The 27,108-nt window shown below is 43.8% G+C and overlaps 1 protein-coding gene across 1 annotated transcript in view; it reads left to right on the forward strand.

Annotated features, from left to right (window-relative positions):
* Positions 1–27,108, forward strand: part of LOC142312883 (uncharacterized) — a 139,841-nt gene that overhangs the window by 101,970 nt on the left and 10,763 nt on the right. The window lies entirely within an intron of this gene.

A 27,108-nucleotide genomic window follows, 5' to 3' on the forward strand; every position in this document is an offset into this window, starting at 1 on the left:
CATTTGAAGTCAATGTAGGATGTTTGATTTTGTTATAGATGCCACACCAAAAAGTATCTCTTATGGAAACCTGTATTTTTACGAGAGTGTATCTTATTAAGAAAATATCTATAAGCAATATCGCGAACAGTATTCCGCTACCTCCAATCCTCAGGACAATATGCAGTTGACTGGACGAGGTGACGGCGGCTTTCGATATTGTGCTGATTTTTGGATCTTTCACTGTGAATGTATAGTATATACACACCTGATTGCAATGCATGGATTATATACAGTATATTTAAACTGGTACAGTCACTGCCAAGCCTGCAATTAATCCAATAAAAACTAGCTGTCACCACCAATCATTTATACACGCCGATTGGACACCCATTACTGGTAACTTTTGCCCTCACAAGGCTTTAGTTATGCAGTTTATAGAGCAAAAGAAAATTAAGCTATTACGTTTTATATATTTAATCTGAAAAGTATGCAGTGTTCATAAAAATATACAAACTATATTACAAATGGAGAAAAACAATACAGTATACAGGTTGGGCCATAAGAATGGATACACCCTGATAAAATGGAAGTGGTTGCTGATATCACCTTACCGTTTGTGGCATGTTAGTACATGGGAGGGGCAAAATATTTGAGGTCGGGTGACGCCCATGGCGGCCATCTGCAAAGCCGCCATTTTGAATTCAACTTTATTTTTATAAATGGGAAGGGGGTGATATGACACATCACACACATAGAAAATTGCACAAGAAAAACAATTATTAATTAAAGAAGTTACTCCCTCTCCTTGGTGACCTGAGATAGGACTGGTCATGGGATGTGGCTCCGGTTTCTAGAAAATTAGGTGATCCCCAACTTTCAGAACACCTTCACTCTTGGAGGTCTCACATGGAAGATTTTATTGCCATATTTCCTATCATGATTTTACTTTTACATAGATAGGAAATATGATATATATATTGTCATCCATCTGCCCAATATTAACTTGGAGCTCAAAGGCAGGCCTCACAGTTATGTAAAAATATACATGTCATTTCACATGGAATCATAATACCAAAAATGTCTCTATCGTAACTCTTTCTTACACAAGAACGCACATATTCATAACCTTGTTGGCTGGGAAAAGCCTGGTTGCAGTCCTTTGAAGTCCAGCAGAGCCGACTCCAGAGGCGATATGTTTGTTGCTTCTACCCTGTGGTATATACAGAACACCTGCAGGCTTTTCATCTGCTTTACAGAAGATGTACCAGTTCAATTACCTGTTCACACCGGGGGTCCTAGCTGAAAGGGGCCAGATGGTGTTAGCTTAGAGAGCTAGCTCTTCTTTCATTTCCAATTTATGACAAAGCCATGTTCCATATCACAGTACATTATGACGCCTCCCACTTATAGATTGATTTACAGATGTTTTTCCAAGCCCATCTCCTGGCATAATCTCCCTGGATCCCACAATACCTTCTCCTTCTTGGACTTGTACGTTTCTCAGGCGATGTCCCTTGATGCCTCTAATAGGCATCTGCGTACAGTGCCACCTGAAACTCCTGGCTAATGAAAGCCAGAAGCGATGTTAAGGCCCAAACCTCACAGGAACCCTCTGGGACCTGCTCTAAGTCAGTAACTGGTTCTGTTATCCCTCTGGAGGATGAGGGTTCAGAAGGCAGCACTTTGCCTGCATTCTGAGCACTCTGACTGCGGGTGACAGTGGCTATTTAGGCTGTCTCCCTGGAGAATTGTAATGCCCTTTTTGGCATCCCCGCACTGTCCTGATCCCTTCCTGTTCTGAACATCGTCTGGGTGGGTGCTGTTCTGAAGCTCCCTCTGGTGGCCAGGAATGGTAATGGAGCTGAATCTGAGCCTGTGACTCAGACAGGTGTTGGTGTTAATTGGGAATGGGGGAAGTCCTATTGCAGACAAGTCTGGTCTATATAGGAGAGCACTTTTTGCCCGGCTGGTGCCGGTTATAATTGTATATTCCTCAGTCTCTGTTCCTGGCCTGGAGCTTTGTCCTTCCCTGTATCCCTGAGCAAGACTTCTGCAAATAAGTTTTCAGCTTTTGCCTTGCTTCCTGGTTTACACCTCAGGGTGTTGTTTTTCCTTGTTTTGTATCTGTTTTCTTGCGGGTGAAGTTTGGTTTCTCTTGTGTGTGAGCATGGGGGTTCCCCCCGTGCTAACTCTCCTGCAGGAAAAGGGATTTTATCCCTATCTGATTTGATTACTTGCTCTTCTGTATTTTTGTGTTCTTTTTTGGTATTTTGTTCTCTCATTCTTTACAGTAGTACCTGATATAGTGGGGGTGAGGTCGTATGACCTCCAGGGCCATTTTTACTATCAGGAGTTTGGTATTTGTCTACAGGGATTTTGTACTGACCACAATCAGTTCATTTCCTGTTCTTTGTATCAAGTTAGTTGGGCCTCGCCTTTTCTAATTCTATTTTTCCTGAGTATTGTGTTTCCTTATATCACCGTAATCTTTGTATGTGGGGGACTACCTACTCCTTTGGGGATTACTCTGAGGCAAGGTAGATTTCTTCATTTCATTCTGTGAGGCATAGCTAGTTTCTCAGGCTGCAACATTGGCGTCTAGGATTTTAGGAACGCTCCATGGCTACTTCTAGTGTGGTCTGATAGTCAGGGGATTGCGGTCAGCCCAGGTTCCAACTACTCCTGTTTCTACGTGTTTTTCACCAATGGGAGTTTTTGTAATCTTCAACAGTTACTAGAGCATAACACCTTCCCCTGGCATGGAGGTTGGTATACTCACCCTCTGGGTCGCTCAGCTGTAACTGCTCTGTCCCGGATCCCTGCTGCCAACTCCCAAGGCCTGTGCATGCCACACAGGTCTGCTGGGTGTACTCTTGGGGTGCCAAATCCAGCCCTACTGAATAATCTCCTCAGTTCGGCACGGTGGCTCAGTGGTTAGCACTGCAGTCTTGCAGCGCTGGGGTCCTGGGTTCAAATCACACCGGGGACAACATCTGCAAGGAGTTTGTATGTTCTCCCTGTGTTCCTCCAGGTTCTCCAGTTTTCTCCCACACTCCAAAGACATACTGATAGAGACCTTAGATTGTGAGCCCCAATGGGGACAGTGTTGCCAATGTATGTAAAGCGCTATGGAATTAATGGTGCCGTATAAGTGAATAAATGTTATTATTCTCATGATGTATGCAAGCTGCCTGCTTGCTTTGAGGACGTGATAAAGATGTATCAACTATCACCAGCACCAAGTAATAAGAATAAGGAAAGTACAGATGAATAGCAGCTGACAGGCTGAACAGCACCCAAAGGAAAAGGATGATAAATAAGCAAGAATTATAGAAGATCAGGAAACGGTTTGTGCAGCCAAACGCTGTGACATTCTATAACCAGACACCACAAGACTGTCATCGGTGACAGTCATTTTCGGAAGTTTAAGCATACGTAACACACAGATATAGGTCCGCTCTTTACTATTTGTGCACATTCTTTCCAGGCTCCAGTTTGTACAGTACAGAGCAAAAGTTTGGACACACCTTCTCATCTCTAGAACAACTGTTAAAGGAGTTGTCCGACATTAGCTTACCAAAAAAGTTTATCTGTGCTGTATTGTCATATAAAACACCCCTACATTGTTATTTTTTGTTTTCTAACTTTTGTTCCTCTTGAATTATGACTTTATTCTCTGCAGCTCTTTGTTTACCTTCAGCTCCAGCAAACTGACCACTTTCTGTGCTAAACCTCACAAGCAGAGCTGGCACCGCCCAGCCTCAGTTTCTAGCCCCGCCCTCTGCCTGCCCTCTGTACACACACTCCCTATCAGTATTCTGCCCCAGCAACTGACCTGTTATCAATATAACAATATATTAACAATATCAATGTTAGCAATGGAAATAACAGCCCCACATCGGGCTCTGCACCACACACACACACACACACATCGGGCACTGCACCCCACACCACATCAGGCTCTGCAACCCTCCACACACACACACACACACACACACACACACGGCGCTCTGTACCACCCATCCATCGTTCTACACCGACCCCCCCTCACCATCGTTCTGTACCGACCCCTACCCCCATAGGGAACACATGTAGGCTACATTCACATGACTGTTCCGTTTTTGCGGTCTGCAAAAAACGGTCCATTTTTGTCATGGATGCATCCGTGTGTCATCCGTGTACCTTCCGCAGACCGCAAAAAACGGAAGCAGCAAGAAAGATAAATAGATGAGTAGATATAGAGATGAATAGATAGATATAGAGACAGAGACATAGAGGGATGAATGAATGAATAGAGGGAGGGATAGATAGATAGATACATAGATAGATAGATAGATAGATAGATGAGAAAGACATATATAATGTCCCACCCCCCTGCATATTATAAGCTGGCACCCTTTTGTGACTTTCATGTGGCTCTAAAGGGTGCTTAGCCTTGTATTTAGCCAAAAAATAAATAAATAATTAAAAAATAAACCACGTGGGGTCCCCCATATCTTTTGTAGACAGCTAGGGTAAAGCAGACGGCTGCAGCCTGCAAACCACATCTGGCAGCTTCACCTTGGCTGGTAATCCAAAACAGAGTGCACCCTACGCTGTTATTTTAAATTAAATAAATAATTTAAAACAAAAAACATGGGGTTCCCCCCAAATTGGATCACCAGCCACGGTAAAGCGGACAGCTGTGGTCTGGTATTCTCAGACTAGGGAGGTCCACCGTTATTGGACTCTCCCCAGCCTAAAAATAGCAGGCTACAGCCACCCCAGAAGTGGCGTATCCATTAGATGTGCCAATCCAGGCGCATCGCCCCAACTCATCACGTGCCCTGGTGCGGTGGCAAACGGGGTAATATATGGGGTTGATGCCAGATGTGTAATGTCACCTGGCATCAAGCCCTGGGGTTAGTGATGTCATGGCGTCTATCAGATACCTGATATCACAACCCAGTCAGTAGTTAAAAAAAAATAGACAACAAAAAAAGTTTTATTTGAAAAAACATTCCCCAAAACATTCCCTCTTTCACCAATTTATTGAAAAGAAAAACAAATCCGGGTCCGGCGTAATCCAATAAGGGGGTCCCACGATGATCCATACCATATAGTCACTGTCCCAGTCAATGAAGAACAGAATGTTCCTCATTGGCTGGGAGAGTAATGCAGTGACCTGAGCTAACATCAATAGGTCAGCCCAGGTCACTGCAGGGAATGAGGAGCGCTGCTGGCAGGAGGTTAGATGAGATCATTACCTGCTGTGACGATCTCCTGCACTGCTGACATCAGTGCTGTCACTGACTTCTATGCCCGCCGCGTTCTCAGCAGTATCGCCCATGACATCACTGCTAGTGACATGAGAACGCAGCGGGCATAGAAGGCAGTGACAGCGCTGACGTCAGGAGTGAAGCGAAGATCGTCACAGCAGGTAATGATCTCATCTAACCCCCTGACAGCAGCGCTCGTCATCCCCACGGCTGCCAGCACTGCAGTGTGAGAAGCTGCTGATACTGCAATGAAGGCAGCCGCGGGGCTGGAGCGGGACACAGACCGCACAGGCACTCCTGCTATCCTGAGCAGGGGGCCCGGTGTTGGCGGTGACACTGTGGGCGGGGAGAGTACGGGGTGTGGGGTAATGTGTGGGAGGGTGCAGGGAAGGGGGCGGAGACTCCACGCACTGTTGCCGCCCAGCAGGGCGGCAACAAGCTGTTCACAGATTTGCATGTCAACATGGTCCTGCCCATGTTGACATGAAATGACCGGAAGCAGCAAAATCGCGGCAGGAGCGGTCACATGACCGCTCTGAGCTGGGGGAGAGGGGCTGAAAGCAGGGCAGGTAAGTGCTCACTATCTACTTACCTGCCCCAATGTAGCCCAATAGGGTAATAATAAAAAAAAAGTCAAAATAAGCCGGATAACCCCTTTAAGAGGAGACTTTGTGCAGCAGGCCTTCATGGTAAAATAGCTGCTAGGAAACCACAGCTAAGGACAGGCAACAAGCAGAAGAGACTTGTTTGGGCTAAAGAACACAAGGAATGGCCATTAGACCAGTGGAAATCTGTGCTTTGGTCTGATGAGTCCAAATTTGAGATCTTTGGATCCAACCACCGTGTCTTTGTAGAAAAGGTGAATGGATGGACTCTACATGGCTGGTTCCCACCGTGAAGCATTGAGGAGGAGGTGTGTTGGTGTGGGGGTGCTATACTGGTGACACTGCTGGGGATTTATTCAAAATTAAAGGCATACTGAACCAGCATGGCTACCACAGCATCTTGCAGCGGCATGCTATGCCATCCAGTTTGCGTTTAGTTGGACCATCATTTATTTTTCAACAGGATAATGACCTCAAACACACCTCTAGGCTGTGTAAGGGCTATTTGACTAAGAAGGAGAGTGATGGGGTGCTACGACAGATGACCTGGCCTCTACAGTCACCAGACCTGAACCAAATCGAGAAGGTTTGGGGTGAGCTGGACCGCAGAGTGAAGGCAAAAGGCCCAACAAGTGCTAAGCATCTCTGGGAACTCCTTCAAGACTGTTGGAAGACCATTTCCGGTGACTACTTCTTGACGCTCATCAAGAGAATGCTAAGAGTGTGCAAAGCAGTAATGAAAGCAAAAGGTGGCTACTTTGAAGAACCTAGAATATAAGACATATTTTCAGTCGTTTCACACTTTTTTAAGTATTTCATTCCACATGTGTTAATTCATAGTGTTGATGCCTTCAATGTGAATCTACAATTTTCAGAGTCCTGAAAATAAAGAAAACTCTTTGAATGAGAAAGTGTGTCCAAACTTTTGGTCTGTACTGTATGTACACACACAGCTCCGCTCCATACACATTCATATACACACAGCGCTGCTTCATACACCTCATACACACACGGCTCTGCTCCGTACACCTCGTACACACACGGCTCTGCTCCGCACACCTCGTACACACACGGCTCTGCTACATCCACACTGTAAATCCCTCCTGACCCCACACATAACCTTCCCTCATCCAGCACCATGACACCCAGCACAGCAGAGTCCTGCACACACTGAGGAGCTGACCATGTGACCCCTGACTCCTCCCCTCCATGTGACATCATCACAGGTCCTGTAAGCACAGAGCAGCCATATATCTAGTGTGCGGCTCTGCAGGTGGAGGTATGTGGAGATTCCCCATTACTGGGCGCAGGAGGCATTAACACCTTATTTACTGATTGTATTTCGCTAGTTTTGTTTTTTTGACATTCCAGGAGATAAAATGTGTTACTTTCCCCTGATGTCGATGTATGAGGGACTGGTATTTGCGGTCTGCGCTGTACATCGTAATAGACAAATTTTTGATACATGTAATTTCATGAGTTGTAACTTTTTCTTTGTCGCTGTATCAGTATTTTATGTTATTGGGGGTTTGGGGGGTTTATTTGTCATATTTTAGAATAAAACCATTCTGGGTGATTGATTAGGTCCGTGGTTGCAATGACATTTCATTGGATGATGTGGTAGGGGGCCAATTGGCCATCAGAGGATGTCGTTTTCCCTTAACCACCTATGAGGGATAACCAACAAGGTTTAAAAGCTACGTTTGTGCTATTACTATGATTAATAATATGTTACGTCAAGGAAACTACCTTTAATGTGTCCCAGAGTGTCATCAGCAGGTTGCAACAGAGATACAGAGAGACTGGAAAAGTCACAGGCATATTATTATTATTATTTATTTATAGAGCACCATTGATTCCATGGTGCTGTACATGAGAAGGGGGTTACATACAGAACACATATACAAGTTACAATAGACAGACTGGTACAGAGGGAAGAGGGCCCTGCCCTTGCGGGCTTACATTCTAAAGGATTTTGGGGAGGAGACAGTAGGTGGGGTGGGGGTCGGGCGGCAGCTCCGCACGGTGGTGAAGCAGTGAGGTCATTGAAGGTTATAGGCATTTCTGAACAGATGAGTCTTTAGGTTCCGTTTGAAGTTTGCAAGTGTAGTAGATAATCTGACGTGTTGAGGCAGCGAGTTCCAGAAGACTGGGGATGTTCGGGAGAAGTCTTGGAGGCGGTTGCATGAGGAGCGAATGAGAGAGGAGGAGAGAAGATCTTGGGAGGACCGGAGGTTACGTTTTGAGTGTAGCGAGAGATTAGTTAGAAGTGGATGTCCTTTGGTCACATCCCATACTGATAACTGCTTCATTGTGAACAATGCCCTTTGAAACCAGATGATAAATGTAACACAACTCTATTAATAAACCAAGTAAATTGATGTTGCGGAGGGTGGAACAAGATAGACAAAAAACGAGAATTCTGGCGATTAACAACAAGTCGGGTTCACTATGCAAACATCCTGGCGACATTGCTGAGGCTTTTGCAGCTTACTACTCAGATTTATATAATCTGAAAGACAACCCCAATCAATTTCAGCCTACTTCACAGTTGATCAACACCTTTTTAGAAAAATTACATCTTCCTGTTATTGATAAGGTAGACTTGGACATTATTAATCAGCCTGCCACTGAACAGGAGGTATTGACTGTTATTAAACAGTTAAAGTTAGAAAAATCACCTGGTCCTGACGGGTTTAATAATGAGTACTACAAGTCATTTGATACAACTCTATGCCCTTATATTACCAAGCTCATAAATTCTTTTCTGAATGGAACAAATATCCCGGATGAAATGCTGGAAGCCAACATTATCTTGCTCCCAAAGAGCACAGACAATACTTTAAACATTTCTAAATATAGGCCCATTTCTCTTATTAATACTGATACCAAAATCAGTTCTAAATTTATAGTCAATCGATTGCTGCCAATTATCCCTAGTTTAATTAATATGGATCAGGTTGGATTTATTAAACATCGACAGGCTTCAGATGCTACTAGAAGATTACTTAATCTTTTGCCCCATGTAGAAAAAGAGAAACTGCCCACAATTTTGCTCTGCTTGGATGCCGAAAAGGCCTTTGACAGGATTCATTGGGGTTACATGTCCGCCACTCTTGACATATTTGGTTTTCATTGGAAAATTTTAAATTTAATTTTAAAATTATATTCTACCCTCATGGCACGGATTTTGGTGAATCATTTCCTTTCAAATAAGTTTCGTATTTCTAATGGTACTAGACAGGGCTGTCCGTTGTCCCCTATACTCTTTGCCCTTACTGAATCCATTACATTAGATGAAAATATTAGGGGCATCCATTATAATAGAAGACAATACAAGATCTCATTATATGCGGATAACATTCTTTTGACGCTAACCAATCCGTTGGAGTCTTTGCGGCGTGTTAGTTCCATTATGTCACATCCCCACCGGAGTCCGCTGCTGCGACTTCTGCTCCGATCGCCAGATGACGCCATGTTCCCACCATGGAGAGTGCTGGTGATGGGAGAGGAGTTGGTGCCTGTGGCTCTGCGGAGCACAGTTTCCGCTCATCCACTAGGCTGGGTTTCCCTGGAACCTGCAGTACCACTGGCTGTGACTGTAGGTGGCGTGTGTCTTCCAGCTGAAGTTGACAACATTCACCTGCAGCCAATGGGAAGACACCACACCCTTCTTATTCCCCCTCCTGTCACATGACCACTGCCAGAGATAGTTCTGATTTCCTGGCTCCTGATCCGCCCTATTCTGTTTTGTGATTCCTGTGTGCTGACTTCTGCATGTTTTCTGACTACCCTTCTGCCTGCTGTTTTTGTACCTTGCTGCCCGATCCGGATTTGACCTCTGCTACGTTTTCTGATTACGTACTTGCCTGCCGATTCTGTCCCTGTTCTGCTATTCCTGGTTTGACCCTGCCTGACGACTACTCTCATCGGACTGTAGCCTTCGACAGGTAGTGATCTCTAGGGCCCTGTGTAATTCCAAATCCCAGTATAGGGGTTAAAGGATTCCAGGGTTCTGGGGGTCCTGCTTGGTGAGTGGCTTCCTTCTAGCCTGTCCATTACATCCCATCTGAGTCTGTTGATCCAGGCAGGCATTACACATTATTACAGATTTTTCTAATATTTCCTATTATTAATCTAATCATTCCAAATCTAAAATGTTGGAGTATAATTTAAATCCACATTTACGTCATTTTTTGCAGTTAGAATTTACGTTCGACTTGTCGTCCAATGATCTTCTATATTTAGGTATAATTTTCCCTTCTAATTTACAGAAAATAATTTCGGGTAATGTCAGGCGCGCCTTAGATGTTATGCAAGCCACTTTGAATACCTTAAAAATCACTGAGACGTCCTGGGTAGGGAAAATAGTCTCTTACAAAGCTCTTATTCTACCAAAAATTTTGTATATAATGTGTTGTCTGCCCTTGACTATTCCAAAACAAATATCGATTAAAATACAAGCACAGATCTCATCTTTTGTTTGGCAGGGGAAGGTTCCCAGAATCTCTATACTTACCTTATTTAAGCATAAGAAAAATGGAGGTATTGGCTTGCCTAATATCCAAGCCTATTATTTCATGAATTTGGTCAAGCAAACCCAAAACACATTACTGGATAATTTCAACAATAGTTGGATGTACATTGAGAAAGGCCTGTGCCATAATCGTCATAAACGGGATGTGATCTTGTCATATTTAATAAAAAGAAACAAACGTTTAGTGGATAATCCGACTACCAAGGCAGAAATAAGAGCGTGGAGATTACTGCAAGATATTTTATTATGCCAGGGCGAACCCCTCAGCAAGATTAGAGAGGTCTCGTTAGATTTATTAGAATTATTAATCCCACGTATTAAAGTAGATGGTTGGAAAAAGAAGGGAATTTTAAACGTGTAATTTATTAAGAAATAATTCTCTTTTAGGATTTAAGGCTCTTGATGAGGTATACCATCTGCCTGGTACAGAAAAGATTAATTGGGTTAGGATAAGTGAATTCTTGGCAGATACAACAACTTCTGCCTTCAAGAATCCGAGATTACTGAATGTTCTTTTGCACAATCCGACTAATGAGATCTTCTGGAAAACTAGTAACATTTATAGAATATTCAATGATGATCTCCAATTGACTAAATTATTGACTAAATTACAGTATATGAAATCTTGGGAAAGAGATCTGGATTGCTCATTCTCGCTTAAACGATGGCAAACTTCCTTGAAACACACATATACGAATTGTGCTTGTGCTAATTTGCAGTAAACACACTATAAATTACTTAGTAGATGGTATTATACGCCTCAGAGATTGAATGTCATCTCATCCTCTAATTCAAGTCTTTGTTGGAGGGGTTGTGGCTGTACTGGCTCTTTTTTTCCATATTGTTTGGAGTTGTCCTTTCTTGGGTACCCTATGGAAAGACACAGAACATCTTATATATACGGTGACCTTGGTTAGAATTAATTTGACCTCTGAGCTAGTTCTATCTATTGGTTTGGAGGAGTTGAAAAAGCGGTGTAGACAAATTACTTGCCATATTCTTTTGGTCATTAAATCTTTACTAGCGTCCAAATGGAAGGAAATAGATGTCCCCTCAATACAAGAAGTTATAGATAGGGTTTCCTTACACAACATCTATTAGTACAACATAGCCCTGAAGGAAGGTAACTTTTCTAGATATGCTGAGAGGTGGTATCTGTGGTCTCTTAAATTTAACCCAACCCTTAAGATATACGACCTTTGATGTTATTCTCTTGTTTTGTTTTTTTTTCTACATATATTAGTTGTTTGAATTTTCTTACTGTTTGCAAAATTTGCCTTCTATTTGCATATGTTTCTTTGGCATAGTAATAGGTGCTAGGAATCCTGGAGATGTATATTTTTATTTTATTTTTAATTTTACCTTTAAAATTATATCTAAAGCCTATTGTTTGTTAAAAAAAATTGTAAAATAAATAATTTTAATGCTTGCTACACCTCATTTTATGTTTCCCCTTTCCCTTTTCCCTGTTATAAATAAAGACAGTATACAAAACCATTTACAGCAGCATTGTCTGTATGCTAGATGACCTGCAGGGGTACTTGACCACACCACCAGGCACAAGCATCATCTACCCTAATGGCCTACTAGTGGGCCTCAGTGCTGTTCACTGATGAAAGTCGATTCACGCTGAGCAGAAATTATAGCCACCAGATGATACAGTGTTTTCACCAGATAAGCCTTTGGTGGTGTTACAGTGTGGGCAGTTGTGTCTAGTCAATATAGAACTGCTATAAACTTTGTGAATGGTACAGTGACAAGCCCCTACTACTTGAATAACATCACTAATCCAGTCATTGTGCCTCTGTATGAACAACACAGACTTAATTTCGTCTTCATGGACGACCATGCTCCAGCTCATCTAGGTTGCATTATTAGGGAATGGCTGCTGGAGACTGGGCTGCCTTAAATGGAGTGGCCTGCACTTTCGTCAGACCTTAATCCCGTAGACAACCTATAGGATCAGCTGAGTGCCTGTAACTCTGTACCCCAGAACCTCAATGACCTGAGGGCCACCCTTCAAGAAGAGTAGCATGCCATAATTCAGCAGATAACTCAACTTGAGAACAGCATGAGACGTTGATGTCAAGCTGGAATTGATACTCATGGCCACATGCCGAGTTATTGAGACATGGATATTTATTTGGGTTGTATACCCACCACTCTTGTTGTCTTTTGTTTCAATAAATTGTTTGAGATAAGGAGGTTACTATTGCATGCTTGTACATAAAGTTTACACTATAGTGATGTCTTATTATGAAAGTAGGGAATTTAACTTTTCCATAAATGTCACTCGAGAGCCAAATATCTCTAACGTTTTGTGAGTAGTAGTATTTCTAGGCAGCTGTCACACTACATAGACATATGATGTCCCCACAAAACACCTCACAAAGTATCATGTACCCCACAATACTCCCCACACAGTATGATGTTTCCACACAGTACGATGTCCCCACATAAGACCTCACACATTATGTTACCACAATCCCCCCAAGCAGTACAATGTACACACAGTTTGCCATGAGTACTGACAATTAAAAAAAAGGTTCTCACTTAAAAGCTTCTCATTTAACCACGTTCTGCCGCTGTTCTGGTCTGTGCAGTATGATGAGAATCAGCACAGGTGTCGCAATGTAGTGACGTCATTCTGCCTGCTACACTCTCAGATGCATAGTATCAATGGTGGAAGAGGGAACTGATTGCTCTCTCCTCCATCATTGTATTTCCCGTATCCTGAGGATACAGATACTGGTGAAATTGAGACATCAAGCAGTGGGCAATGCCAAACGCAAACTTTTGGCTACCCTGGTCTGTGGCCACAGAGAAACAGCCAAAGGGTTGCATGTGGCCCACAGGTCACACTTTGCCCAGGTGTGAGATAAAGTATTGGAAGGATATTAGCAGTATTGTACAATGGTCTAATGTGTATAGGTACCTCACAATTCCTCCCCCACACATGATGTTAGTGTAGAGAAAAATCTGGCATATTGAAAATCCAACAACTTATCCTTTCATTCTCCAGGAGATAAGCTACTGTCAAAGAAGTCTGGAAGCCTCTCTGTGCCAAGCTGACCATTGCTGTGTATATGGGATTGAGGTGAGGAGAGATAGCTGTCGTCTGAACAGTTGTCTAACGTGCCTTTAGGAGTCTCCTGAAGAATTGTGGTTGGGTATCTCTTACTAAGGCTATGTTCAAATATTTCAATTCACGGGCCAATCACATCCAGATTGTGGATGACTGCACAAACTATGGTAATGAATGACAAAGGAATTCAGCTCACCCACTTCAAGTCTCCAGGCCTTCTCTCTGCAGCACGGACAATCGGCCAGGCAGCTGCAAGCATGTAAGATGAGATCCAGCGCAGAAAGGAAGGCACTCTTCAATATAAATTTCCATATGGTTTATTCCATGTGCACATGTCGCGAGCGGAGGGGCCGCGGTCGCTACGCTCGGGTCCGGGGCTTCTGCTCCTGCTCGGTGGCTCGAGCGGTGGACCGGACCCGGGGACTCGAGCAGCGCTCCTCGCCCACGAGTGAAAAGGGGGGTGGTTTGTTTGGGGAGATAGTTCGTGACGCCACCCACGGGTCGTGGTGATAATGGGCACCACCGCTGCTGGTGACGGGGATCCCGGGAGCGATGGCAGGGAGCAGCTAGGATGTTGGTTCCCCTCCGTGGGTAGGGGTTGGTGATCCCGGGGCCCGGTGGTGATACGGGGAGGCAGGGTAGCTGGGGTGCAGGGTTGCGGAGGCAGCGCAGCGCGGTGCCGGATGGCACTGTTGTACTCACTCAGGCACAGATCCACAGAGTCTCTGGTAAACCAAACGGCTGGATGGACGGGTCCCGCAGCCGGCTGCAGTGTCTTTGCTCTCCCCGGACAGGTTGATGGTGGCTGTCTTTCCCTGCACCTTTGTAGAATGTATTGACTCCGATGGTTTCCCACTGGTAGTCCGCTCCCCGGCGTGTATGTACCGAAGGAGCCAGTTTTGCCCGCAGGCACTGGCCCTTGCATCTCTAGCCTATGGCGGTGGCTTTTTATCCTCACTGTGTGGACTGTTGCCTTCTGTCGGGTCTTGGGTGTTAGGGAACCCCTGGGGTTCCGGTCCACCGCCCGTCCCTGGTCCTACGGTTCCGCTGACTTGTACCACCTCCTACAGACGGCCACCACCGTCTGCCGACCTTGCTGACAGTGCCTGGGCTCCGACCCAGACACTAGCAGTTTCTCTACTCCACTCCACTTGGACTCCAGACTCAACTCCAAACTCTAACTCCACTGCTTTTCCCGCCTCCAGCCCTGTGAACTCCTCGGTGGGTGGGGCCAACCGCCTGGCTCCGCCCCACCTGGTGTGGACATCAGACCCTGGAGGGAGGCAACAAGGATTTTGTTTGACTGGTATTGACTATCCAGGGGAGGGGGTGTGTGTGATGTTATGTTTGTGACTACCTGGCTAGTCCAGGGCGTCACACACACATGTGAAAGGAAGGTACAGACAGCCCACTAGGCAGGGTAAAAAATGACTAGCGACGCGTTTCAACCATATAACACGGTCTTAGGGGTACTTTGCACACTACGACATCGCAGGTGCGATGTCGGTGGGGTCAAATCGAAATATATTTCGATATTGAAGTGTGTAAATCGTTTTTAATACGATTAACGAGTGCAAAAGCGTCGAAATCGTATCATCGGTGTAGCGTCGGTCATTTCCATAATTTCGGAAGGACCGATGTTACGATGTTGTTCCTCGTTCCTGCGGCAGCACACATCGCTGTGTGTGAAGCCGCAGGAGCGAGGAACATCTCCTACCTGCGTCCTGCGGCTGATGCCGGCTATGCGGAAGGAAGGAGGTGGGCGGGATGTTTACGTCCCGCTCATCTCCACCCCTCCGCTTCTATTGGCCACCTGCCGTGTGATGTCGCTGTGGCGCCACACGACCCGCCCCCTTAGGAAGGAGGCGGGTTGCCGGCCAGAGCGACGTCACAGGGCAGGTAAGTCCATGTGAAGCTGCCGTAGCGATAATGTTCGCTACGGCAGCTATCACAAGAGATCGCAGCTGCGACGGGGGCGGGGACTATCGCGCTTGGCATCGCAGCAATCGGCCTGCGATGTCGTAGTGTGCAAAGTATCCCTTAGTCATGTAATAGTCGTGTAATACGGTCGAAACGCGTCGCTAGTCATTTTTTCCCCTGCCTAGGGGTTGTCTGTACCTACCTTTCACATCATGTGTGCACATGGAATAAACCATATGGAAATTTATATTGAAGAGTGCCTTCCTTTCTGCACTGGATCTCATCTTACATACTGCACAAACTAGGTGGTATTGAAAGTAGCACAGTCTTGTCCACAAATATGTGGTTAGTGCTGTGATTTTCATGGTACATGTACACTAGTACATTCATTTATGTATATTTGATGCTTCCGACTAGAAATGAGCGAACCTTTGGAATTTTGGTTTTTAGGGCAGAGTTGAACCTCAGATAAGGTTCGGTTTGTGACCTTGACTTGACCCAAACCTCAATGGAAGTCAGTGGGCAGTTCACGTCTCTGCCCACATGCAGCCAGCCATGAGCAGAACACTTCCAGGAAAGGTGGGCAGGGTTTTTCAAAGTTTCTTTATTTATTTGATTGTGTGTGCCCACTACATTTGATCACGCTGTTTTTATCACGAGTGCGAGACGATCAAACACTGCACAGGGCTGAGCATCACTCATACCCAAGCACAGTGCTGCTCGCTTGGGTGGTTTGCACTCGTAACTCAGTCAAACATCGAACACAAACTCTGGTTTTTTTTTTAGTCTGTGTTCAAACCCAAACATCGAACGCCAGGTTCGCTCATCTCAATTTCCAGCTCATGCTATCCATTCCGTAAGTACAGGTGTTTAGGCCCAATTCTCCATCCATATTCATTTCCCAGTTGTATGACTATTGTTATGCCATCAACTAGTCAGGTGCATTCTCTTAGCCCTAGGTCAGGGTGAGCAGCACAAACCTGAGGAAATGATGCAGTAGGGCTGGATTTGCTGGTTGGCATGTGGATCTACAAAGGTTAGTAGAGCAGTGTATGTATGATTGCAGATGGGTAAGAGGACTAGATGCAGCAGGAATAACTCCACACACAGGAATAGCAGAGATGTACAGTATATGCAATATGGAGTCCTGCACTAGGGATCTGATCCAGGGCTGTGGAGTCGGAGTCGTGGAGTCGGAGCTCATTTTGGTGGAGTTGGAGTCGGTATAAAATGCACTCCGACTCCTAAAATATATAATAAATTGGGGACAGTAGTGCAATGCAGAGTGTGATGAAATTTTTTTCATAGGAATTTGGGAAACTTATGAAATGTCCTATAAATGTCTGTTCTATTCCTGATCTAAGGCTGCATTTACACACAGCATTTTTGCTGCGTTTTTTGAGGATATGTTTTTCAGCTGCAAAAGCAGATCAGCTTTTTAAAAAAACACATCACCTGAAAGGTTTTTGAGCTCATAAATAATGCTTTCAATAGCAAAAGCAGATTAGAAAAACACCACAAACTGACTGCTCATTCTTTGTGAGGATCCTCACAAAACAATGTGTCTGAACGTCCTATCTTGAAACCCATTGCCTTTGCTGGGATGCCCAGAGTCACTGCATTTCACTGAATTATTTTGCCATCAATGTTCGATATGTTTGTGACAAGAAAGAAATTGTTAGTAAGACACTGGCAGTAAAAGATAGTAAAGCTCATCACATCAGCCAGTTTCTCCAGGCCTTAGTGGAAAAAGTTCTGCAAAATTAGGAACGCAAAAAAGAACAGGTTCTTGCCATTGTAAAGGACAATGCTTCAAACATAAGTATAATTAAACTGATGAATGAGAGTAATGAACAACATCTAGAAGAAAATTTAGGATTTAGTATGTGTGAGATGGAAGGCCACAGTGCTGTTCATGTAACTGAGGAACAAACAGATATTACAACAGAAGAACAGCAAAATGATACTTTAGGATTAGATGATCTTGTTGAAGCTGCTTCAAAACACTTTCATATTCATCACATGCGCTGTGTTGTGCACACGCTGCAGCTGGCAATAAGAGATAGTCTACAAGAGGGACCCCGGTTTCACACATCCGGCTTTTCGCCGGTTTGGTGGATGCGGCGCACTCTAGTACAGTGTATACAGTACAGTTTCAGCGCGACAAACAACGGTCTCATGCTTTCATGTGACCGGAGCATGTGACCCGGGAGTTGTGGCGCTGCCACTGTACTGTATTGTACTGTACTGGCGTGCGCCGAATCCGCCAAACCGGCGAAAAGCCGGATGTGTGAAACTGGGCGGACATGCAGGAAATCTGATTGGAAAAGTGAGGAAGTTGGTTATTGCCGCCAGAACCCCTAAAATTGATTCCATCTTGAAGAGACGTGCTGGGAAAGAGGCAATTGTTGATCAAGCCACTCGGTGAGGCAGCACTTATTTAATGACTGAGCGATTGCTTGAATTAAAATAGTTTCTTATAGATATGGTGAACCCTCAAGTAACCTTAAATGAAGGTCAATGGACACAGGTGGCTGAATTGAAGGAATTGCTTAATCACCCATTTACCGTGACTAAAAAATTACAAGCTAAGGATTTAACTCCTGGCATTTTCATAAGGGAGTGGAAGAACTTGCTATTTTGCCTGTCCCAAAGAGGAGGTTTAATCGCAGATGGCAGTTATGTGGAACCAAGTCATCATATACTGCTTAGTGATCAACAGCTTACTAAAGGAAAAGAAGCTTTGAGTGAGGTAGCAGTTAGCATGAGCAGCTACAGGATTGCCAGGCGCAAGAGGACTTGGGGCCTAACAGTGCTACTGCTGCCATATCTTCATCCTCATTAGATGAGGAGTTTAACTTTGACAAGTATTTGGATGACATGGAGCAGCAAAGGGTTGCCGCAAGGAAAAAGATTTCACTCCGTCTCCTATAGCAGCAGATTGACCAGATTTCAGTAAAATTTTTCACTTGCTCTAAAAGATCTAGAAAAATTCAACCGTTCATCAAAACTGACTGTGCATGAGGCAATTCCTTTATACCTGGAAATTGTTAGAGATGTTGCCCATGTGGTTACGGCTTTGCCTCCAACCAAAGTTAGGGGTACTTTACACGTTGCGACATCGCAAGCATCGGCTAGCGATGTCGAGCGTGATAGTACCCGCCCACGTCGCACATGCGATATCTGGTGATCGCTGCCGTAGCGAACATTATCGCTACGGCAGCTTCACACGCACATACCTTGTCGGCGACGTCGCGGTGACCGCCAAACAATCCCTCCTTCAAGGGGGAGGTGCGTTCAGCGTCACCGCGACGTCACTAAGCGGCCGGCCAATAGAAGCGGAGGGGAGGAGATGAGCGGGACATAACATCCCGCCCACCTTCTTTCTTCCGCATTAACAGTGGAGGCAGGTATAGAGATGTTTGTCCTTCCTGCGGCTTCACATACAGCGATGTGTGGTGCTGCAGGAACGACAAACAATATCGTATCTGCAGCTGGAGCGACATTATGAAAATGAACGACGTGACACAGATCAGCGATTTGTGACTGTTTTGCACTCATACATCGTCGCTCCTAGGATTTACACATTGCGATGTCGCTACCGGCGCCGGATGTGCATCACAACAACTGTGACCCCGACGATATATCGGTAGCGATGTCGCAACGTGTAAAGTACCACTTAGTGTAGAGAGGTTATTCTCTATCCTTAAAATTATGAGGTCATCTATGAAGGAGGATATGATGGACGCAATTTTATTTCTTAGAACAAATTTATAGACTGCACAAATGTTATTTACTATGTTTTTGTTGAAAACTGTTTTTTGCCACTTACATAGTGTATTACATAGTGTTATATATAACACTATGAAATACACTATGTAAGTGGCAAAACACAGTTTTCAACAAAAACATACTAAATAATAACATTTAGTATATTGCTTATATTTTAAGTGAAACATTTATTGTAGTACAATGTGAACATCAGACATTTAATCATTTTTATGATACAATAATCAAGATATTTAGATAGAACATAATATATATATATATATATATATATATATATATATATATATATTATGTAATCTACTGTATATTACATATTGTATAACATATATACAATTTATTACAGTTTTTTGTGTTGTAAAGTTGTATTCCAATAAATATATTTTATGTTCTATCTAAATATCTTGATTATTGTATCATAAAAATGATTAAATGTCTGATGTTCACATTGTACTACAATAAATTTTCACTTAACTATAAGCAATATATGTGGGAGTCGGAGTCGTGGAGTCGGTGCAAGGGAAATTGAGGAGTCGGAGTCGAAGGTTTGGCTTACTGACTCCACAGCCCTGGTTCTGGAGTAGATAGTTGTAACAGGTCTGAATACTCAGGTGGCAAACAGCTGACTAAGGGCTCATTCAGACGACCCTTCCGTCTGTCCTGTTCAGTTCTTGTTTTTTTGCGGACCTACTGACAGGACCATCTTTTCAATGTCTTTTGTGTAGGATCGGATGGCACACGGAAGTGCTTCCGTGTGCATCAGTTCCTACAAAAAAAACACATTGGATGCCGTATGTTCGTTCCGTTATTCCGTTATCCAAAACATGTCCTATTCTGTTCCGTAATAATACCATGACTCAATACAAGTCAATGGGTCTGCAAAATCCCCTGATGCGCCTTGGTCTGTGTACCGCTCCTGCGCCAGCCCTGCAGCTGCCCGCACTGCAGTGTGTCAGCAGCTGCCCGCACTGCAGCGTCAGCAGCTGCGGTGATGACGAGCGCCGACATTAGGAGGTTAGCAAAGTTCATTACCTGCGTAATGAAGTCTGCTGCACTCCTGACATCAGTGCTCGTCACTGACTTCCATGCCCACCGTGTACTGACAAGTCTCAGGCCGCTCACAATATTTCACTTGTGGACGTGGCGGACTGTGGCAGTCAGTGACGAGAGCTGATGTCAAGAGTGCAGCGGACTTCATCAGCCAGTTAATGTACCTAGCTAACCTCCTGAAGTCAACGCTGGTCATCCCCTGCAGTGACCTGGGCTGACCTATTGATGTTAGCTTAGGTCACTGCACAGCTCTCCCAGTCAATGGGAAACATTGACTGGGACAGTGAGTATGGATCGTTGTGGGACCCCCTTATTGGATTACGCCGGACCTGGGTTTGTTTTTTCTTTCCAATAAATTGGTGAAAGAGGGAATGTGTTGGGGAGCGTTTTGTCAAATAAAAGTTTGTCGTCTATTTTTTTTTATTACTGACTGAGTTTGTGATGTCGGGTATCTGATAGACACCATGACATCCCTAACCCCAGGGCTTGATACGCGGTGACATTACGCAGTTGGTATCAACCCCATATATTACCCCATTTGCCATTGCACCAGGGCATTTGGAATGAGCCGGATAAAATCCCGGGACATTCTAATGAATGCGGCAATTCCAGCTGGCTGATATTTTTAGGCTGGGGGGCTCCCAATAACGTGGGTCTCCCTAGCCTGAGAATACTAGCCCTCAGCTGCGAGGCTTTCTCTTGGCTGGTATCAAAATTGGGGGGGACTGCACGCCCTTTTTTAAAATGTATTTATTTATTGTACTGTACGATATAGACCCACCCACCGTCAGCTGTTATTGGTTGCAGTCTGACAGCTGTCACTCAGCGTGGGGGCACATCCGACTGTAACCAATCACAGACGGGGAGGAGCGAATATTTATGAGCCTAATGAGCGGGCGTCTCAGGAAGAACAAAGAACTGCCACGGGAGCAGTGTGACAGCCTCTCCAGTGATCGGTGAGTATGTAGCTCTTGTTCCTACCCCTTTGCGCCTAGCATATGGCCAGACACCCTGGACTGTAGAATTATTAGGAAAGTTGTATTTTAGAGGATTTTTTTTTATTATTTATCAACAACTATGTTTTCAATCAACCCAAAGGACTCATAAATATCAAAGCTTAATATTTTTGGAAGTTGGAATGGGGTTTTTTAGATTTGGCTATCTTAGGAGGATATCTGTTTTTGCAACGATTACTGTGCAGAATTATTAGGCAACTTAATAAAAACCAAATATATTCCCATCTCACTTGTTTATTTTCACCAGGTAAACCAATATAACTGCACTAAATTTAGAAATAAACATTTCTGACATGCAAAAACAAAACCCCCAAAAATTTGTGACCAATTTAGTCACCTTTCTTTATGATGACACTCAACAGCCTACCATCCATAGATTCTGCAAGTTGCTTGATCTGTTTACGATCAACATTGCGTGCAGCAGCCACCACAGCCTCCCAGACACTGTTCCGAGAGGTGTACTGTTTTCCCTCCCTGTAGATCTCACATTTTATGAGGGACCACAGGTTCTCTATGGGGTTCAGATCAGGTGAACAAGGGGGCCATGTCATTATCTTTTCATCTTTTAGACCTTTATTGGCCAGCCACGTTGTGGAGTAGTTGGATGTAAGTGATGGAGCATTGTCCTGCATTAAAATCATGTTTTTCTTGAACAATATCGACTTCTTCCTGTACCACTGCTTGAAGAAGTTGTCTTCCAGAAACTGGCAGTAGGCCTGGGAGTTGAGCTTCACTCCAACCTCAACTCGAAAAGGTCCCACAAGCTCATCTTTGATGATACCAGCCCATACCAGTACTCCACCTCCACCTTGCTGGCGTCTGAGTTGGAGTAAGCTCTCTGCCCTTTGCTGGACAAGCCTCTGGCCCATCCATCTGGCCCATCAAGAGTCACTCTCATTTCATCAGTCCATAAAACCTTTCAAAAATCAGGTTTAAGATATTTCTTGGCCCAGTCTTGATGTTTTATCTTATGTTTCTTGTTCAAAGGTAGTCGTTTTTCAGCTTTCCTTACATTGGCCATGTCCCTGAGTATGGCACACCTTGTGCATTTTGATACTCCAGTAATGTTGCAGATCTGAAATATAGCCAAACTGGTGGCAAATGGCATCTTTTCAGCTTCACGCTTGATTTTCCTCAATTCATGGGCCATTATTTTGCGCCTTTTTTGCTCAACACGCTTCTTCGATCCTGTTGGCTATTTGCCATGAAACACTTGATTGTTCAGTGATCACGTTTCAAAAGTTTGGCAATTTCAAGACTGCTGCATCCCTCTGCAAGACATCTCACAATTTTGGACTTTTCAGAGCCTGTCAAATCTTCTGACCCATTTTGCCAAAGGAAAGGAAGTTACCTAATAATTAAGCACACCTTATATAGGGTGTTGATGTCATTACACCCTTCCTCATTACAGAGGTGGACATCACCTGATTTACTTCATTGGTAGTTGGCTCTCAAGCCTATACAGCTTGGAGTAGGACAACATGTATAAAAATTATCTTGTGATCAAAATACTCATTTGTCTAATAATTCTGCACACAGTGTATGTAATTCTCCTTCTGTTTTTTTGTGGTCCGCAAAAAAAGACGGAAATCACACAGATGTCACACGGACCGTATACTGAACGGAGCAGGACTGATGCGGTTGTCACACGGATGCCACACAGATGCATCTGTGGAAAAACAGGACCGTTTTTTGTGGACCGCAAAATGGAATGGTTGTGTGAATGTAGCCTAAGCCAGTTTTAAACAGGCCTTGGTTTATAATTTCAAGGGTGTCTGCTGGTTTACTACGTTTACAAGGTTTATTGCAGAGGGCCATCCAGACCTGGAAACAAATTTCTCACTACAGTCAAACATTATACAATGCCGAAGACCGTGGAACTGGAAAATTTATTTGAGGAACATTTGGGTACGATTTGGAACAGATAGAAGTCGTGGTAATGGAACTAAGACTTTTCACCCATGACCCAAATAGTAGTAATAGAATTATAGAATGGTAGAGTTGAAAGGGACCTCAAGGGCCATCAGGTCCAACCCCCTGCGAGTGCAGGTTTTCCTAAATTATCCCACTTGTAAGTTTATCTAGTTTCTGCTTGAAGATCCATTGATAGAGAACTCACTACCTCCCACGGTGGCCTATTCCACTATCTGACTGCCCTCACTGTCAGAAAGCTTTTCCTAATGTATAATCTGTATTGCTTCTTGTACTTTCTGGTGTTAATGAGAATAGGCTAGTTTCTGCTGCACTGTGACTACTTTTCAGTTATTTGTAGGTCGCTATTAAGTCTCCTCTCAGCCTTCTCTTTTGCAAACTAAACATTCCTAATTCTTTTCTCCGTTCTTTATAAGAAATGGTTTGCAGACCTTCTACCATCTTGGTTGCTCTTCTCTGGACTTGCTCCAATATAGCAATGTATTTCTTGAATTGGGGCCTGCACAGTATTCCAGGTGGGGTCTGACCAGGGCAAAGTATAGGGGAAATACGACCTCTCTTGATCCAGCTTCCATGCTTGCCTTCATATATCGCAGAATTTTGTTGGCCTTCTTAGCTGCAGCACTACACTGTTGGCTCACGTTGAATCTGGGATCTACTATTATTCCCAAGTCCTTTTCTCTTGTACTATTGCTTAGTTCTATTTTTCCCATGTTATATATGCTTTTTACATTTCTTTTACCCAGATGTAGGACTTTGCATTTGTCCCTGTTAAACACCATTCTGTTTGCCTCGGCTCATAGTTTGAGTGTGTCTAGATCCTTTTGAATACGATCGCTTTCCTCTCTAGTGTTGGCTGCTCCTCCTATCTTAGTATCATCTGCAGATTTTCTGAGTTCCCCAATAATTTCGTTGTCCAAATCATTTAAAAATCAACTATTTAATGGTGAACTATTGTATTTCTTTAAGATCAGTAGCAAAGTCCATAGACTTACCAAACGTGGTTCGTATACTTTGTAATAGTGAGATCACAGACATCCATGCAAGCACTGTGCGACACATGTTATGCAAGTCTGGAATGGTGGCTTGAAAAAAGGTGAAGAAGCTACGACTTCAATATCATCATAAGAAGCGTCAGCTTGAGTTTGCAAAAAAGTACAAAAAGTGGATAGTAGAAGATTGTAAACTGGTGATATGGAGTGATGAGACGAAATTTCAATTGACTTGATGTCTGATGGGTGCAAATGGGTCTGGAAGAAATAAGGGAAAAAGGGGCAAATGGATTGAGAAACTGAAGGAGCTGTCGATTTCGCTGGAGAAAGCCTGATGATATGGGGTTGTTTCAAACCATTGGATACCAAACCAGGATTGATGATGGTCTCAATGCTGAGCTATATGTGAGTATCCTACAAGAGGAGTTACTTCATACAATCGAGTACTATGGGAATGAGAAGGACGACATATCTTGTACCAATTCTTCATAATGGTCTGCTCTGTGATTACCCAAGTAGTTCTTCACAACAGAGACAAAACTCTTCCAGACTGAAGCCTCCGTGTCATTCATACATGTGGTAAAATTGGAATTATTCATGAGTTTACGAATATGAGAACCATCAAAGACTCCAGCTTTTAGTTTTTCCATGCTAAATCTAGGGAATAATCTACAAATGTACTTGAATAAATTATCTGATTTATCTAAATCTAACAAATTGCTTCTTTAATCCTAGTTTAAAACAAAGCGATGGGAGACTGATTTTGTTCTTGTCCACCAGCAACTTGTTGATATTTGCAGCTCCAACAATCATTTCTTCCCTTGTAGGCTATTACACTTTTGCCCACTGATCTTGCTTTGCCTTGGTATCCCAGAGGTACATGAAGCATGGGTATTTTGTGTATCCAGATTGCTGTCCAAGCAAAAAGTTCACCATCTTCAGATCAACACAAATCGACCACTGATGTTCATGATAATGGATTTTCTGTAATATTTTTTTTACATTTTCATAGTCTTCCATGAGTTTTGAGTGAGCAATGGGAAGAGATGCATACCGGTTACCAGTGTGCAAGAGAACAGTCTTCTGGTCTATATACATTTAGTCCCATTTGAAGTACAATTCCTGGGATATCATTGCAGTATACAAGTTCTTCCTCATGGTTGAAATATTGGAGAATTTTCTCCTCTCTTGTCCGATAGGCTGTAATTTTAATTTTTGCCTTTTTAAGATTTTGTTCACTAAGTCTGAACACTTAAAGTTCTGATGCTTGCTTAGACAGATTTACGTCTGGAATCAGGTCATTGAGTTCTTTTTGGTTTAATGGTTGAGGATATGAAGAGCTTCCCTCAAATTCAATTCAACTGCTACTAACTGCATCTCCTCAGAGTTTGACCGTGGATGGTCTGGTAAACACTGGTGTGGAAACATCATTGCCATGTGGAATAGATCGTCTGGCTGATTCCAAATCCGGATAATCCCTCTGAGCTTTATTTTAACGCTTAAAGACTTTAGTCTTTATCAACACAAAATATAATAATCGTCATGGTGGTTTTTCTGTTCACTCCAAACCATTGGCACACCACAGTTTAACCTTTTTTTTCACTATTTGTCCACTGTTGTAGCAGGTTCTCCTTTTATAGCATTATAGACTCACAAATTGAAATACAACAAATGCCATTACTTAAGACACTGATAGAATGAAGTCACACCAAAAGCTATTGCATTTGTTATCACACACAAATTGCATTGGTTGAATGCATTATTTCCATGGATGTCCATTGCCTCAAAAACTAGAATCAATTCAGCAAAAATAATGTGGGTTTTTTTAATTCAGCTCCCTCAAAATACCCTGAATCTATTAAAAAAAACCACCTTGTTTTTGAAGATCTGTATTATCAGTTACCTTGATTGCAGAATTGAGTTTGTGAAACTGTAACTTGACAGGTCAAATGACCTAGTACCAGAATTAGGCGGGCTTTGAACGTTGCGACATCGCAAGCCGATGCTGCGATGTCGCACGCGATAGTCCCCGCCCCCGTCGCAGCAGCGATATCTTGTGATTCCTGGCGTAGCGAACATTATCGCTACGCCAGCTTCACATGCACTCACCCGTCCTGCGACGTCGCTGTGGCCGGTGTTCCGCCTCCTTCCTAAGGGGGTGGGTCATAAAACGTCACAGCGACGTCACATGGCAGGCGGCCAATCAAAGCGGAGGGGCGGAGATGAGCAGGATGTAAACATCCCGCCCACCTTCTTCCTTCCGTATAGCCGCCGGCGGCAGGTAAGGTGATGTTCCTCGCTCCTGCGGCTTCACACACAGCGATGTGTGCTGCCGCAGGAACGAGGAACAACATCGTACCTGTCGCGGCATCGTAATTATGGAAAAGTCGGAGCTTACACCGATGATAGGATAACGACGCTTTTGCGCTCGGTAATCGTATCATCTAGGATTTACACACTACGATGTCGAAAGTGATGCCGGATGTGCGCGTCACTTTCGATTTGACCCCACCGACATCGCACGTGCGATGTTGCAACGTGCAAAGCCGCCCTTAGTTGGACACAGCTGAATAGAACAATCCGGTTGCTTGATTGCAGACATGAATAACTGAGAAGAGTTGATTATTTGTTACCTAGGTAGCTGAGAAAAGTTTAATTTACAATTTGATCCAGTCAAGCTGAGAGTGCACTAGCACATTCATTAACAGGATTGAGCTTGTAATTAGCAGTTGGTTGCTTGATTGCGAACAGGAGTTGATGGGAAGATAATTATTCACCTGGCCGAAGCAGAGTCAAGTAGAAGATGAGACAAACCCCTAGAAAAGCTAGTTGTAACAGCTGCTTGAGCTGGTCTTAAAAGGCCTTAGTTTAGTATGTCAGAGGTTTATGGTGGGTTATTACGTTATCTAGGTGCGGATTAGCTCAGAAGAAGTCGGCCATAGAAA

This window comes from Anomaloglossus baeobatrachus, chromosome 5 (genome assembly GCF_048569485.1).
Source record: "Anomaloglossus baeobatrachus isolate aAnoBae1 chromosome 5, aAnoBae1.hap1, whole genome shotgun sequence".
Classification (NCBI taxonomy): Eukaryota; Metazoa; Chordata; class Amphibia; order Anura; family Aromobatidae; genus Anomaloglossus; species Anomaloglossus baeobatrachus.